This window comes from Sus scrofa, chromosome 15, assembly GCF_054392235.1.
Source record: "Sus scrofa isolate SSC_HxYL_T2T_F1_AM1 chromosome 15, Sscrofa_HxYL_maternal_Yorkshire_Landrace_v2.0, whole genome shotgun sequence".
Taxonomy (NCBI): domain Eukaryota; kingdom Metazoa; phylum Chordata; class Mammalia; order Artiodactyla; family Suidae; genus Sus; species Sus scrofa.
Genome location: NC_139397.1, coordinates 152,339,436 through 152,353,175, shown reverse-complemented (window position 1 = coordinate 152,353,175; position 13,740 = coordinate 152,339,436). Strand labels below are relative to the sequence as shown.

Here is a 13,740-nt window from a genome sequence, read left to right as displayed (position 1 = left end):
ATCATTGTCATCATCACCGTCACCACCACCATCATCGCCATCTTTGTCATCACCACCACCACCACCTACATCACCATCATCATCACCACCGTTGTCATCACCACCATCATCACCACCACCATCACCATCTTTGTCATCATCACCACCATCATCGCTGTCATCACTACCATCATTGTCATCACCACCATCATCACCATTGTCATCACCACCACCAACACCATCATTACCATCACCATCATCACCACCACGTCACCACCACCACCATCACCATCTTTGTCATCATCACCATCACCACCGTCATCATCACCACCACCATTGTCACCATCATCACCACCATCATCATCGCCGTCATCACTACCACCATCATCACCATTGTCATCGCCAACACCATCACTACCATCACCATCACCACTGTTGCCATCATCACCACCACCTACATCACCATCATCATCACCACCGTTGTCATCACCACCATCATCACCATCGCCATCATCACCACCACCTACATCACCGTCATCACTACCATCATTGTCATCATCATCACCATCATTACCATCACCATCATCACCACGTCACTACCACCACCATCACCATCATTGTCATCACCACCACCAACACCATCGCCATCATCACCACCACCACCATGTCACCACTACCACCAACACCATCATCATCACCACCACCATCACCGCCCACATCACCGTTGTCATCACCACCATCGTATCATTGCCATCACCATCATCGTTTGTATCTGAAGGAGCTTGGGAAGCCTGAGGGAGATTAGAGGATGCTAAAGCACACGCACACTCACACGCACACTCACACGCACGTACACAGCTGCACTCATCCACATGCACACACCATACTTATTCATACACATACACCACACACATCAAACACACTCACACACATCCGAACACACTACACACACACACCACACACATACATGCCGCACTTAGTTGCTGCACCTCCCAACTTTCTCAAGTATTTTCTATAGGTGTTGGCACCTTTAAATATTTTAGCATTTCTTCAATTAATGTCAATGATATGCACTTTTCTAGAAAATTAACGTCTTCAGCCACATTTTCAAACTCTTTTAGCACAGAGTTGAAGGAACTATTCTGTTCACATGCTTGTTTCTCTGAGGCTGTTTTCCTGGAATATGGTCATGTGTTCGTATATTTTTCCCGACTACCTCGCTGGGAGTTTATCCTGTGTTCTTTGTCTGGAGAGTGAGCTCTTGATCTTTCCATTTATCAATTCCACGGTTTCTGTGTTCTAATTAGTTGCTTCTGCTGTCATCTGAACTCTTTCCTCTGCTTTCCTTGGGATTTTCCTTTTGAATAATTCCTTAATTAACGTCCTTTACAATTTTTAAACTATGAACTTATTTCTCAGTATGGTTCCAGCTTCATCCAGTAAGCGCTAACATATGACGTCTCTTCCCTTCTTTTCTAAATACGTTATTATTTCCGATTTGACGTCTCTCTTTTATCCCTGAGACAATTGTTTTAAATTTCGCAAAAAGCTGGTGTGTCGTCTGTTTCTAATTTGTTCTTCCATTTGCATTTTCATTCTGTGCAGCTGGAAGCACCCTCTGCACTGTTTCTGCCTTTAGGATTGATCACCCGTCCACGGACACATGGCACAGGGCCATCCTGCGTCTGCGGGCACAGGCATAACGCAGACTTTTAGGTCCCGTTACACGTGTCACTGGCTCTTCATTATTCCTGTGCTCTCGTCCCTTCTGCGGCAGCTGGTTTGTTCCGAAATCAAGGCAGAGTTGGGGGCGGCAGCAAGGAGAGACCTCTCTCAAGTTAGCAGAGACTCTGCCCATCACAGGGAAGGGAAAGCCAGCTACTGTGTCTCTAGACCTCGAGCCCCTAGACAGGATTCTGGGTGGGTCTGGGTTCTGGGCCTCGCTCCCCAGACCACAAAATTCCTGTGGAGCCCTCAGCTCCCTGAGAGCGGAAAAGAGAGGAAAGAGGCTTTGCTTTAGAGGGAGAAGCGCCACCCCAGTTAACACACGGGCCCCACCGCCCCCGGAAGGGGAGGAGCCACGAAGGGGTGCAAACCTCAGACGCAGGGCTTGAGCTGCGGGACTGCAGGTGGACGGACCTGGCCTGGGCAGGGCATCGCTGCAGAAGCCAGCGGACCGGGGCCCAGGGCCCTCCTCTGTGACCCGAAGGGCTTCCCGCGTAAGGTCCAAGGGGGAGGCTGCATGTCAGAAGAAATCCAACGTCAGACTCGCCGTGCGTCTTGGCCGGTGGAGGTTTCAGCTGAATTTAACTTGATTTGGAAGGAAAGAATTTCACATGTCATCACCTGCTCTCTGAATGGCCTGGTGCCATCAACACCCTTAAGCCGTTTTCCTTTTGTCCACATAATCCATCAGGACCTGAGAGGTGACTGGTCGAGTTCCCCAAGCTGCACTGTGACAGGTCCTCCTTGTATTTCTGACCCTTTTCCCAAGGAATATGGATTTTGCATTATATATTATACACAACTGTATGAAAATGTGCAGCTTGACTGTGGACTGATCATTTCACCCATAACCCTTTCCATGCAGTTTAATATTCTGGCTTTGTAAAGAGAGAGCCCTGCTTTATTTTCTTTTTCATTTACTTACAAACATCCTTATTACTCTATGCTCAGTTTCCTTAGAGTTAATATACAACTGTTTGTTTCACGTGCAGGAATACAGTCCAGGGTGGTTGGTTTAACTTGTTTTTTTAAGAAAAGACCTTTAAACAGACTACCGCAGCCTGCACTTCTGAGATTATGCTCTTCCGAAGCAAATTAATGCAAAGAGAGAAAATCTATACTTTTCCCCACTTTCCCCCATTCGCTTATTTTGGGGGAGGAGGGTGAGCTCTGAGGAGTTTATCTAACCATTTGAATGAAGATTGATTCTTATCATTTAAAGATTATTAGCATTTTTCAGCAGGCACTTCATGATCACCTGCTAAGGGTGGGCTCTGCTCTTGCTGGTGGCACAGCCCGGTACCCAAGCTCAGAAAGACTGCCATCCAGGAGGGAGAGAACTGCTGGGTGACTCATCCGACAAACGGACGTGAAGTTGACTTCGATCCTGAAATGCTCTGTTTGCTCTCTCAGCCTCTTTGAGAGGAGGCTGGATCTTAGGCCTGGGGGCATCTGACCGTCTCCACCAGCCACGCGGAGCCCCGACGGGATCGGGGCCAACAGTTCTGTTCCGTGAGAACTCCCCCTTCCTACCGTGATTCAGACCGAAAGTGGGGTTTAAAGGGAGTCCGTGCTCACCACCCGCGATGTCCTTCCCCGATCCCCAGAGTCAGCGGATGGTCTGCCTCACCCCTCGGGTGGTGAGAACAGCCCTGCAGGCCCTGGTGTTAACAGCAGGATTCTGGTGCTGAAGCAGCGGGCACAGGGGCCGTGGCTACACAGCCAGGGCTCGGCTGGTGGCGGGGGGAGCCTGGGTTTCACTGACTCGCTCCTGTAGATGCTGGTCTGCTGGCTTCTGTCACTTGGCCTCAAGAGAACGCGCCCTTCTAAGCCGCTCTGGGTAATGACCGGATCCGCCTGAGGCTCTGCGCCTCACGCTGGGCAGGCAGGGCTTCACCAGGCAGCAGGCGGAAGTAACATCATTCCCTCGGACGCCCTAAGATTTGCTGAAATGTAGGTTTGGGTCTTCTTCAGCCACACAAGCTGTTCCTCCATTACGGATTCAAATACGATTCCTGTTCCTTGTGGGCCGGCCTCCTTGTCCCACAACCAGTTCCCACCACGCTGGACCCCGTGGCCGGCTTCTCGCGTGGCCCAGTGGTTCCGGACGCCTTCACTTCTGTGCTTTTTGTTTCTGTTTGTGTTCTGCGCTCCCACTGCTTATTGTCTCTAGAGTGTTAATACCAGTCCTGTCGCTTAGAGTATTAATACCAGTCCTGTCGCTTAGAGTATTAATACCAGTCCTGATCAGAAAGCAACTGCCATTCGAGGGGGCCCTGAAGTCAGTATTTTTTCTAGACATTTAGAGATGAAAGGCCTGCTTTCCAGTGAGAGGGACTGGTAGTTCTCAGTTCCAGCTATCTGAGGCCCTGATAAACTTAACCACTGAAAACTAGGCGAAACCGATAGATTCGTGCCTGAATGTCCTCAGACACACTCATCGGTGTGCTATTCAATCATTTCTTCACTTACCAGCATTTAAAGTGCTTCTGTAAACTGTGTGCCGGAAAAAAAAAAGCGTTATCTGGGTGTCTAACAATGTGGCAGAGCAAAAAAATGAAAAATCATCTGACCTGCATCGTGTACACAGTGCCCTGGTACTCACGCGGCTGGAGGAGGTAGGAGAGGCCCCGTGCGCGTGGTCACGGAGGACGAAGGGGAGGCCCCGTGCGCGTGGTCACGGAGGATGCAGTTGATTCCCTGGTACAGCAAGTTTACCTCGCCAGTGTGGTTTGATTAGGTAGAGAAGTTCCTCCCAGTTTCAAAGGCCAGAGTTGCCCACAAGAATGGTCCATGGGGTTGGGAGACAGGTGCTCCGGGCAGTGAGGAAGCGCTAGCAGACCACAGTGGTAGAGGGTTCATAACGTGGGGCAGGATGTCGGGTGGCTGTGTTAGACTTGACTGGCTGAGATGTGTATCCGGATGGAATCTGCATGAAAATGCCCCACCAGGGGTTCCCACTGTCGCTCAGTGGGTTAAGAACCTGACCAGTATCCATGAGGATGCGGGTTCAATCACTGGCCTCACTCAATAAGGATCTGGCATTGCCCCAAGCTGAGGCACGGGTGGCAGATGCAGTGCGGAGGTGGCGTTGCTGTGGCTGTGGCGCAGGCCAGCAGCTTCAGCTCCTCCAATTCAACCCCTAGCCTAGGAACTTCCATATGTTTCAGGAACAGCCCCTGCCCCACCCAAAACAAATCAGCCAGACTGCTTATCTGGATCTGTAAGATGGCCAGGACTTCCTGAAATTTCTTCTATTTTAAATTTTTTATCCTAAATCCTCATTTTCCTTCCTGGACTCCAGGGGAAAGAAAGGTCTCCTTGGACCAGTAAGTGTGGAAAACACTCGTCAATGTCCCTGTCTCGGGGATTCAAAAACGCACGCGAGTGTGAGGCATTGAGCTGCTTCCCCAGCTACTGGCCACGATCCCTTTCATCTGACGTGACAGCGCCTCGGCCAGGGCTCCATGCCCACCCACCAGACAGCACTGAGGGAAAGGACCCTCCACACACTGGGCCAGCACTGTGCTCCAGCCAGAGCCCCTCGCTGCTCTCGAGCAACACACATACCACACACCACATCACACACATCAGGCACACATACATACCTCTGCACCACACACAACACACACAACACGTCCCAGGCACGCTCACACACACATGCCCCCCCACAAACACAGTCACACACACCACACCACCCATGCGTCATAGACACACCCACAGACACTCACAGTTTTGCTGGCCCTGTCCATCACAAGCCCCCTCATCTCATCAGGCCCCGGGTGAGCATGTGAACCCCCCCGGCCAATCATGAGACTCCCTCTTCCTCGTGCAGTGATTGGTCCAGGGCTGGGCGTGTGACCAAGCAGAGCCAATCAGGTCCTGCCCTGAAATCAGGTGCATGAGACTGGAAGAGCATCTCTCCTTCAGACTGTGCGCTATGGTGCGGCCGGGGCTGCTGGGGGCTCCTCTGGACCAGACTGTGCAGGGAGGGTCACCCTCAGGCAGGAAGAGGGAAAGGCACGCATGGCGTGCATGCATGTGTGTGTGTGTGTGTGTGTGTGTGTGTGTGTGTGTGTCTGTGTGGGTGGTGTGGGTGTGTGGCTTGTTATATATATTGTGTACATGTGGTTTGTGTGGGTGGTGCGTGTGTGTGTGTGGTGGTGGTGGTATGTGTGTGTTGTTTGTATATGCGTGTGTGTACTGCGGCTTCTGTGGTATGTGTGGTGTGGTGTGTGTGTGGGTTTGTGTCTGTGTGTGGTGTGTGTGTATGTGTGTGTGTCTGTGGTCTGCATCCTTTGTGTGGGTGGTGTGGGTGGTTGACGGAGGTGGGGCCAGGGCCCCCCTTGTGTGTCACCCCCCTCTGAGCTGTCACAGGAACCAGGAAGTCTGAGCAACCCTCCGCCTCCAGACCAGAGGCACGTCCCGCGTGACCCCGTGTGGAAATGTCCTCTGAGCCTCTGTGGCTGGCATGTCAGGTGTGGCCGGACTGGCCCACATGGGCCCCCCTTTGCCCCCCACGACTGCCCTGGGAGATCCCACCCAGCGGCCGCACAGGCGCTGAGGAGGGCGCGGAAGCCGCGGGGCCTTTGCCAACAGCCGGGACCCTCTGGCTCCGCGCGGCAAGCGAGCGCCTCACTCCCAGCGTCTCTGCCTCTCTTTCGGCTGCTCAGAAAGAGCTCGGATCAGCGTCGCACCGGACGCGTCCAACGTGCCATCAGGAAAACCTCCCATCTCCCGCCGACCCGCGGTGCAGGCCCCTCGACCCATCAGAGAGGAAACCGCAGTTGGGCTCGTAGGACGTGAGGCTGTCCTGGAGCTTTGCCACGAAAGAGCCACTGGGGCTCCAGGCAAAACCAGGGCCAGGGGAGGGGGGAGGGCGAGCGAAGCTTCTTCCAGAAGGAACAGATTTGTGCGGGTACTTTGATCCTGCTATGATTTTTATTTGTTTTAGCCACATCCTTTTCACTGCGCCACCCCGCTAAAGGTGCTTTAAATCAGATGGAGCTAGGAACCCCTCCCCCGCCTCCCTCCCTGCCCGCCTCCCAGGCCTCGGTCTTCAATCAGTGCGAGAAGGATAACCACGCCAGGCTCCAATGTCGCTGGAATAAATCGAGACAAATAAATAAACTCAAAGGCAACACACGCATCTGGATGCTCTCCGCCATGGTTTCCCTGCGGGCTCGCAGGCAGCTAACTCTCCAGGCAAAGAGAAAGTGCCAGTGCGGCCCCGGCTTCCATGGGAGCAGGTTAAGGGCCCCTGACTCACAGATGCTGGGGACGGGACTGGCGCACAAATCGGGGTTCACCGGCCCTGGCTATCTTTCCTTCCCTTTTCTGCACGCCGCCCCTCCCTCGCCAGCCAGGCTGAACAGGGACCTCTTCTGGTGTCACCTGCCTTCCCTCCTTCCACCTGCCTTTCACGGCACAGTCCTGAGGCCAGGGTGCCCTGAGGCCGGGGGGTGGCGAGACATAGGAAGTGAGCAAAAGAGCAAACCAGCACCTGGGCTCCCGCTGCTCAGCCGGCGGGGGCAGCCAGTGGGGGCAGCCAGCAGGGGCAGCTCCTCTCCTCCACTAGCCAGGGAGGCAGGGCCTCCGGCACCTGTAAAGGAAGCCCTCACCTTTCAAACCCTTGCTCCCAGAATCAGCCCCGCAGCCCTGGCTTCACCTGCACCTGGAAACCTGCACGCACACCCCCCCCACCCCGCAAAGGGGGCCTCCTGTCCCTTTCCACCCTGAGGAGACACGGCGAGGGCCCCGCTCCCGCCCCACAGGGCACAGCAGTGACAGCCCCAGGGCCGTCGGCCTCCACGTGCAGATGAAGATCCAGCGAGGCCAAGATGATGCAGAAGGGCCTGGCAGCTAAAGACTTGGAATCCCGCTCACGTCCCAGGATTGACAAGCAGACTCCTAACTCTCCATACAGACACTTAAAAATAACACCTCGCGTGTTCTGTCATCCCAGTAGCTTCACACAGCCAACTGCCAGCTGGCTACACTCGGGCAGAGCTCCTGCGTCTGATGCCCTGAGGGTGCCTGCCTCTTTGGCTGCCAGTGCCCACCCCCCCGTAACAGCCCCCCAGTCCCCTGGGGGACTCACCTCTCCCTGTGCCCGGCGGCCTGTGGGGAGCCGTATTGGTCAGGGTTTGTCCAGAGAAACACAACCAACAGGTCATGCATAAAGATTCCTCTAAAGGAATTGGCTCACTTAGTTGAGTCCAAACTCTGCAGGGCGGGCCGGCAGGCTGGAGACCCAAGGAAGAGCTGCGGCCCAGGTCCCGAAGGCCGGCTGCTGGCAGGATTCCTTCTTGCCCGGGGGAGGTCAGTCTTGGTTCTCTCCCTGCAACGGACTGGGTGAGGCCCACCTGCATTAAGTCCACCGACTGAATGGCTAATCTCGTCCAAAAACACCTTCCGAGGAATAGCACCTGAACAGATATCTGGACACTGGCCCAGCCAAGGTAACACATGAAATTAACCACCCAGGAGAATTCCAGGGAATCACGTCCGTTTACAGAAGCGGCAAAGCCCCGTGCAGGCCCTCACGGAGTCGGAATAACCGGAGGGCAGGTGGAGAGGTCCACGTCTCCCCCCCAAGGCCGGGCTGCGGCACGTCCTGCCTCCCACTTCCTGGCTTCCAGAGCCCCCTTCTCTTGGGTTCATTCCACCCTGGCACACAGCCCCAGCGGATTCTGGGAGCATCTCACCTCGCCCCCCAGAAACGCATTCACTATCCCGCCCCTGAGACCGCCTGGGACGGGACCCAGTTCTTGAAGGTGCTTCTGAGAATCCCCTCCCACTTCTGGCTCTCGGATCGGTTCTGCTCATGTCCTCGTCCCCAAACATGGTCCATTTCAGCGCAGGTTTTCTTGTGCTGGGATAGTGTCTGTGGCAGGAACGGTAGCTTTCATACATGTTCAACCTGCTCCCAAACCGGCCCTGCCCTCGCAGCGTCACGTGACTGGTTCCGACCAATGGGCTTTGAGCAGGAGTGACAAGTGTCACCTCTGACCCAAAATGTGGAGGAGCCAGTGTGTGACTCGCCAGGCTCTCCTCCCGCTGTGTGTCCCAGACGGCGGAGCCTTGGGCGGCCTGGGTCCTGAGGGTCCGCTGACCTGCGCTGGACACAGAGCCCGAGGGAGGAATCAGCCCGTGTGGTTTAAACCTCCGAGGCAGCAGTGTCCGTTCTACCTCGTCCCTAAGATCCCCAAGAAAACAAAACACTCTCCGCTGCCTCCTTCTGCAGTGTTCCGGTCTGATTTTCTCACACGGAATCTTTAGTCCAGCTGGGGCCCACTGGGTGGGAGGCTCCTCTTCAGGCAATGTGGTCCCCCAGGCCAGCCAGCTGTCCAAAATCCAGTGCTCAACATAGCCTGCTTACTTGAAATGTCGCCCTCATCAGATGATAAATTCCTCCGTGTCACGGAACCTCCAGGGGGCATCACTGCAGGGGGCTCTGTACTGATTCAAACTGCAGGCCACTGTCAATGTCAGTGAGTTTGGGCAAGGTACTTGGGTGTCGCCCACCCCCCTCGAGTCAGGGTCTCCCCCGGACACGTGGCCATGAGAGCATCAGGCCAGGAGCCTCATGGCAGGTGCACGTTTGTAGGAAGAATGAAAGCATCCAAAAGCTTGCCGTGAGCGAACCCTGGGGGTTTAGACTCTGGTGGACCAACATTTTTCCCAAGGAAGGGCAAGGGGATTTGCCAAACCCACTTGGAGAGCAGAAAGTAAGAGCTTCCGGTGGGCGAGCACAGAGAAAGGTGGTGATGGGAACGCCCCACCCCAACCCGGGATCCCATCAGCTAGAAGGTCTCCCGTCGGCTGGAAGGTCTCCCCTCCAGGCCGGAGAAGCAGAGGCCTGGAGGCAACATTCTCGATGCCAGGACGGCCCCCGAGACTGCGGAGGTGAAAACTCCAGATCAGACCCTCTGCTCTCGGCACCTTCTCAGCGCCCGCTGGGGCCTGGCCCACGCCCCGCCCGGGACAGTGGGAACCACAGCCACAGCCTTAAGCAGGGCGGCCTGTGCCTGTGGCGCAGAGCATCGAGCACTGACTCCTGGCTGCTTGCCGCGTCTCCTCTTCCTCAGGCCACAGCTTCTGGCCAAAGGGGCAGAAGAGCTGCGGACGGACGGACGGACGGAAGGAGGCAACAGGCAAGCAGACGACACAGTGGGTCCACGCTCAGCATGCTGTTGTGTCACTACGAGCCGATGGGCTACAAGAATCTGCACTGTGAGGCTCCTTGGACTTTATTCTCTTCTCCTAATTTCACGACCCACTTGAATTTCACCTTGTGCTCTTCCAGTTCAAAGTGCTGGGCTGCAGTATCTCCACCTTCTACCACAAATCCCATTCAAATGACACAATAAACAGGGAACTAAGATGTACTTCCCGCAGCACTGAAATCGGCAGGAATGCTGCAGGACGTAAAGCAGAGGGCACGTCGATGCCACACAGAGGTGAGAAGCCAGGATGCGGCTCTGGCTTGGGACTGGGCCCTCGGAGAAGAAGGCGGCCTGGTTTTCCCCAAGGAACCTCAGCAAACAGTCCACGCCTGGGGACATGTGTGGCTTTGAGCAGCAGAGGGGCCTGGGGGCCACCGCAGACCTCGTAGGTCTAGAACATGTCCAGAGAGCTTGGCCAAGACCCTCCCTGTCCCCTGCCCAGGCTCTAGCCAGTGAGAACGGCCCCCTAAGTGAGGAGCTCACCTGCCTGGGGCCTATGACAAGAGCTTTTGGCCGCAGAGAGGCGTGGAGAGTCATCAGCCCAGACAGAGGAAGGCAAGGGGACAGAGGCCTGGGAGGACAGCAAAGTCAGCCCAAGATAAGGCCTCCCGGAACATGCTAACCGCAGGACATTCCAGTAAATTCAATCAGTAAAAAACCGACCCAGGAACAGCAGTCCAAGAACCAGGAGGATCCATGGGCCCAGCTCTACCCCTTGGGCCAGCTGAGCTCTCGGCTTGACACGCTCGCCAACCCAGCACCGCCTCCTGGGCAACGGGAGCTGCACCCACCCTGTGGAGTAGCCCGAAATCCACTCGAGGGGATTCCCAGTGCAGATCTAAACGCCACCCTGACAGGCCGGGCCATTTAGTACCATGCTTCCGTGGATTTTTTTTATCCTTCGGCTGCACCAGCAGCATGCAGAAGTTCCCAGGCCCAGGCTGGAACCCATGCCACAGCAGTGACAGTGCCAGGTCCTTAACGGCGAGGCCACCAGGGAACTCCCATACTTCCAGTCTTCGCAGTGCGAGCAGGCCAGTTCCTCCTGCCCAGGCCACGCCTCTGCCTTTTTTGCATGTGTCACGTCCTGGAAGGTGCTATTCTGGTTCCTAACTCGAGACTGACCCGGAAATCCCACCATGCACTGGGTTCCTGGGAGAGTCCTGCTGGGAAGGCTGGTCACCCCCGTTCCAGCTCAGGCCCACCTGGAGGGCCCTTGGCTCTGCCGAACCCAGGGTCGGCCCTGCCCAGGCAGCCTTGGGTCGTGGTGTTGACAGGGTTTGGTTTGGGGTGTCGCCTCCTCCCCCTCCCACCAGCTGCAGCACCCAGTGCCAGCTGGGGTGTCCAGGACAGGATGCCTTGATCATTTGCACCCAACCAATCAAAGTCTGGGCAGTGGCCTGAGGCCCTGTCAGCACAGCCCGGGAACCTGGCTTCGCCCGCCCACCCAGAGCCAGAGGACACGGGCGCCCCATCCATCTGCCTCCCTCTGCCACGTCGGCTTCCCACCGAGGGCTGGGCCCCCGAGCAGCCTCGGTGGCCTGGGTCATCCATCACTGCAGCCATCCAAAAGGGCCGCCAAGAAAGGGGAGCTACTGCCAGCGTTTGAGGTGGGAGGCGATGAGACCCAAACTGCATTGCAGGGAAGTATGCTTCCTGAGTCAGAACTTGGACCAGGTCAGGTCATTCGTTTGCCTGCCATCTCAGGAGACAGGGAGTTCTGGAAAGCCCAAGCGCTGGTTGTCAGGAAGGTTTGGATTCGAAATTCAGCTCTGGCTCTGACGAGCTCCGGGACCTTCTACAGCTCGCCAAGCATCTCCCGACATCAGCTTCTCTGGACACCACTGGGTGGGGCACAGATGTGGCTCCAGTGGGCCGTGCCCGACACGTGGAGGAAGGAAGCTCGGTGAGTGGCCCGTGTGCGTGGTGTGCGCCGCGGCCGCCGCGTGAGCAGGTGCTGTCTGGGGACCGTCGGTGCACCGAGCAGGAAGCAGGAGGCCCGCCCCACCTCCCCGCTTCCAGGACCCGCGGGGTCCCTTCTCAGGGCTTTTCTGGGGAAAACTTCAGCCCAGAGAACCATGCGCTATGCAAACATCCCTGCCGAGGCTTCCGGAAGCGTCCTTAGGGTCAGGAGAGAGAGAGAGGGAGAGAGGGCCTCCTTTTCTGAGGGAAGACACCCCTGCACCCCCTTCCCGCTGACTCGGGCCGTGGGGTGACGTCCCCCAGGAGAAGGCCCATCTCATCCGCCGCGAGAAACGTCTGCGGGGCTCTGAGCAGCCTTTCTTCAGCCTGGCCTGACGACCGCCGTCTCAGCCTGGCCGGCCCGCCACGACGCCACTCTCGACCCTAATTAACCCCGACCCTCATTAACCCGGGCCTCAGCCAGCCCCGAGCTGGACCTGGGGAGGTTTGACGTGGGCGTCAGAGACAGAGAAATGCAAGGCTCCCAGGCCAAGACCCTGCAGGGAGGAGCTGGCGGGCGCGGGGGCAGCGGACGTGCAAGTCGCCACCCGCCAGGTCACAAAGGAGGCGCTGCGCCAGGTGGGTGCCGCCTGAGCGGCGGGTGGGATGCCCAGCCGAGTCCTGAGCATGTGGAGAAGGGTGTGGGATCCGTGCTCAGGCCCCTCCCCAGCTCCCTCCCAAGCAGGGCCATTAAAACCTCTTCTGGCCTCCAGATGCGCGCCTGCAAGCTATTTCCCTTTTGTTGTTTCAAGCCGGGGCCTTGATCTTTTGCCACTTTGGAAGAAGCGGAGAAACAAAGAGGTCTGGTGCTGTTGCTTAACAGCGAGCCTGGCTTCCCGCGCAGGGCCAGCATTCCTCCGACCTCCGTGCCACCCCTGTGATGGCGGCAGGCCCGAGATCTGCGGGGAAGGGGCCGTGAGCTCCCTGGCCCCAGCGCCAGCGCTCGCAGCGCCCTCTCCTGCGTCCGGTGCTCTCCTGGCCGGCCTCTGAAGTCTTCCTTCTTGCCGCGGCCGCTAGAAAGCAAGTGGTGAGAAGGATGAGGTGACGCGGGGCCTCGGGGTGTGCCCGAGAGCACCTGGGGCTGCCGGGCCCTGGCTCCCACTTCACTTTGCAGGGGACCAGACGTCCCGGACCAGCCCTGGGTGCCCCGTGGCGTGCTGGAAAGAGCCCTGCGCTAGGAGTCGTGGACCGCCTTCCACCAGGCGGGCAGGGCCTGCTTGGCTTGTTGGCCACTGTGCCCTGGCTCCAAACACAAGGCTGGTCCAGCGGGGGACACGGCAGCCACTTGCTGAGGGCGGAAATTCCAGCTCTGCCACAGGGGCCCGCAGGACCCTGGCCATGCCAACCATTCTTTCACTCCTTCACATCCTCATTCATTCTCGCATCCCACCAACACACGGAGAGCCTGCCCCGGGCCCTGTAATTAGGCAACAAGAGCTGCGACAGGCTCTGACAGTGGGACGTCAGAGTGTCCACCCCGCCAGAGGAGCCCGCAGGCTGACGCCTGAAGGATGGAGAGAGGCTGCTCGGGCAAAGGAAGAGGGCAGACCCGTCCAGGTGGGGGACGGAGCCTGCAGGAACCTGGAGACACAGGAGAGGGGCCACCTGGGGCCCTGAGGGACTTGGTCCATGAGAAGAAAAGTGCCAACAGGAGGAATGGAGATGTGATGACAGCAGTGGAGGCCCAGCCCCACGAGGGGGTGTGGCTTATCCTGGGGGTCCTGGGAGTGACACAGGGCTTCCGGCAGGGAGTGCAACCCAGCTGGGAAGCCTGAAGGGCGGACTAGATGGGGACTGTGGGCAGGCAGCCAAGGCAGGGGCCACCACACCCTGGAACAGCAGCGAG

At 57.1% G+C, this 13,740-nt stretch overlaps 1 protein-coding gene across 1 annotated transcript in view; it reads right to left on the bottom strand.

Annotated features, from left to right (window-relative positions):
* Positions 1-6,626: 6,626 nt before the first annotated feature.
* Positions 6,627-13,740, bottom strand: part of ASB1 (ankyrin repeat and SOCS box containing 1) — a 77,003-nt gene continuing 69,889 nt past the window's right edge. Inside the window, exon 7 of the transcript XR_014829186.1 lies at positions 6,627-12,907. The gene's annotated coding sequence lies outside the window, so the exon portion shown is untranslated. The remainder of the gene's footprint in view (positions 12,908-13,740) is intronic.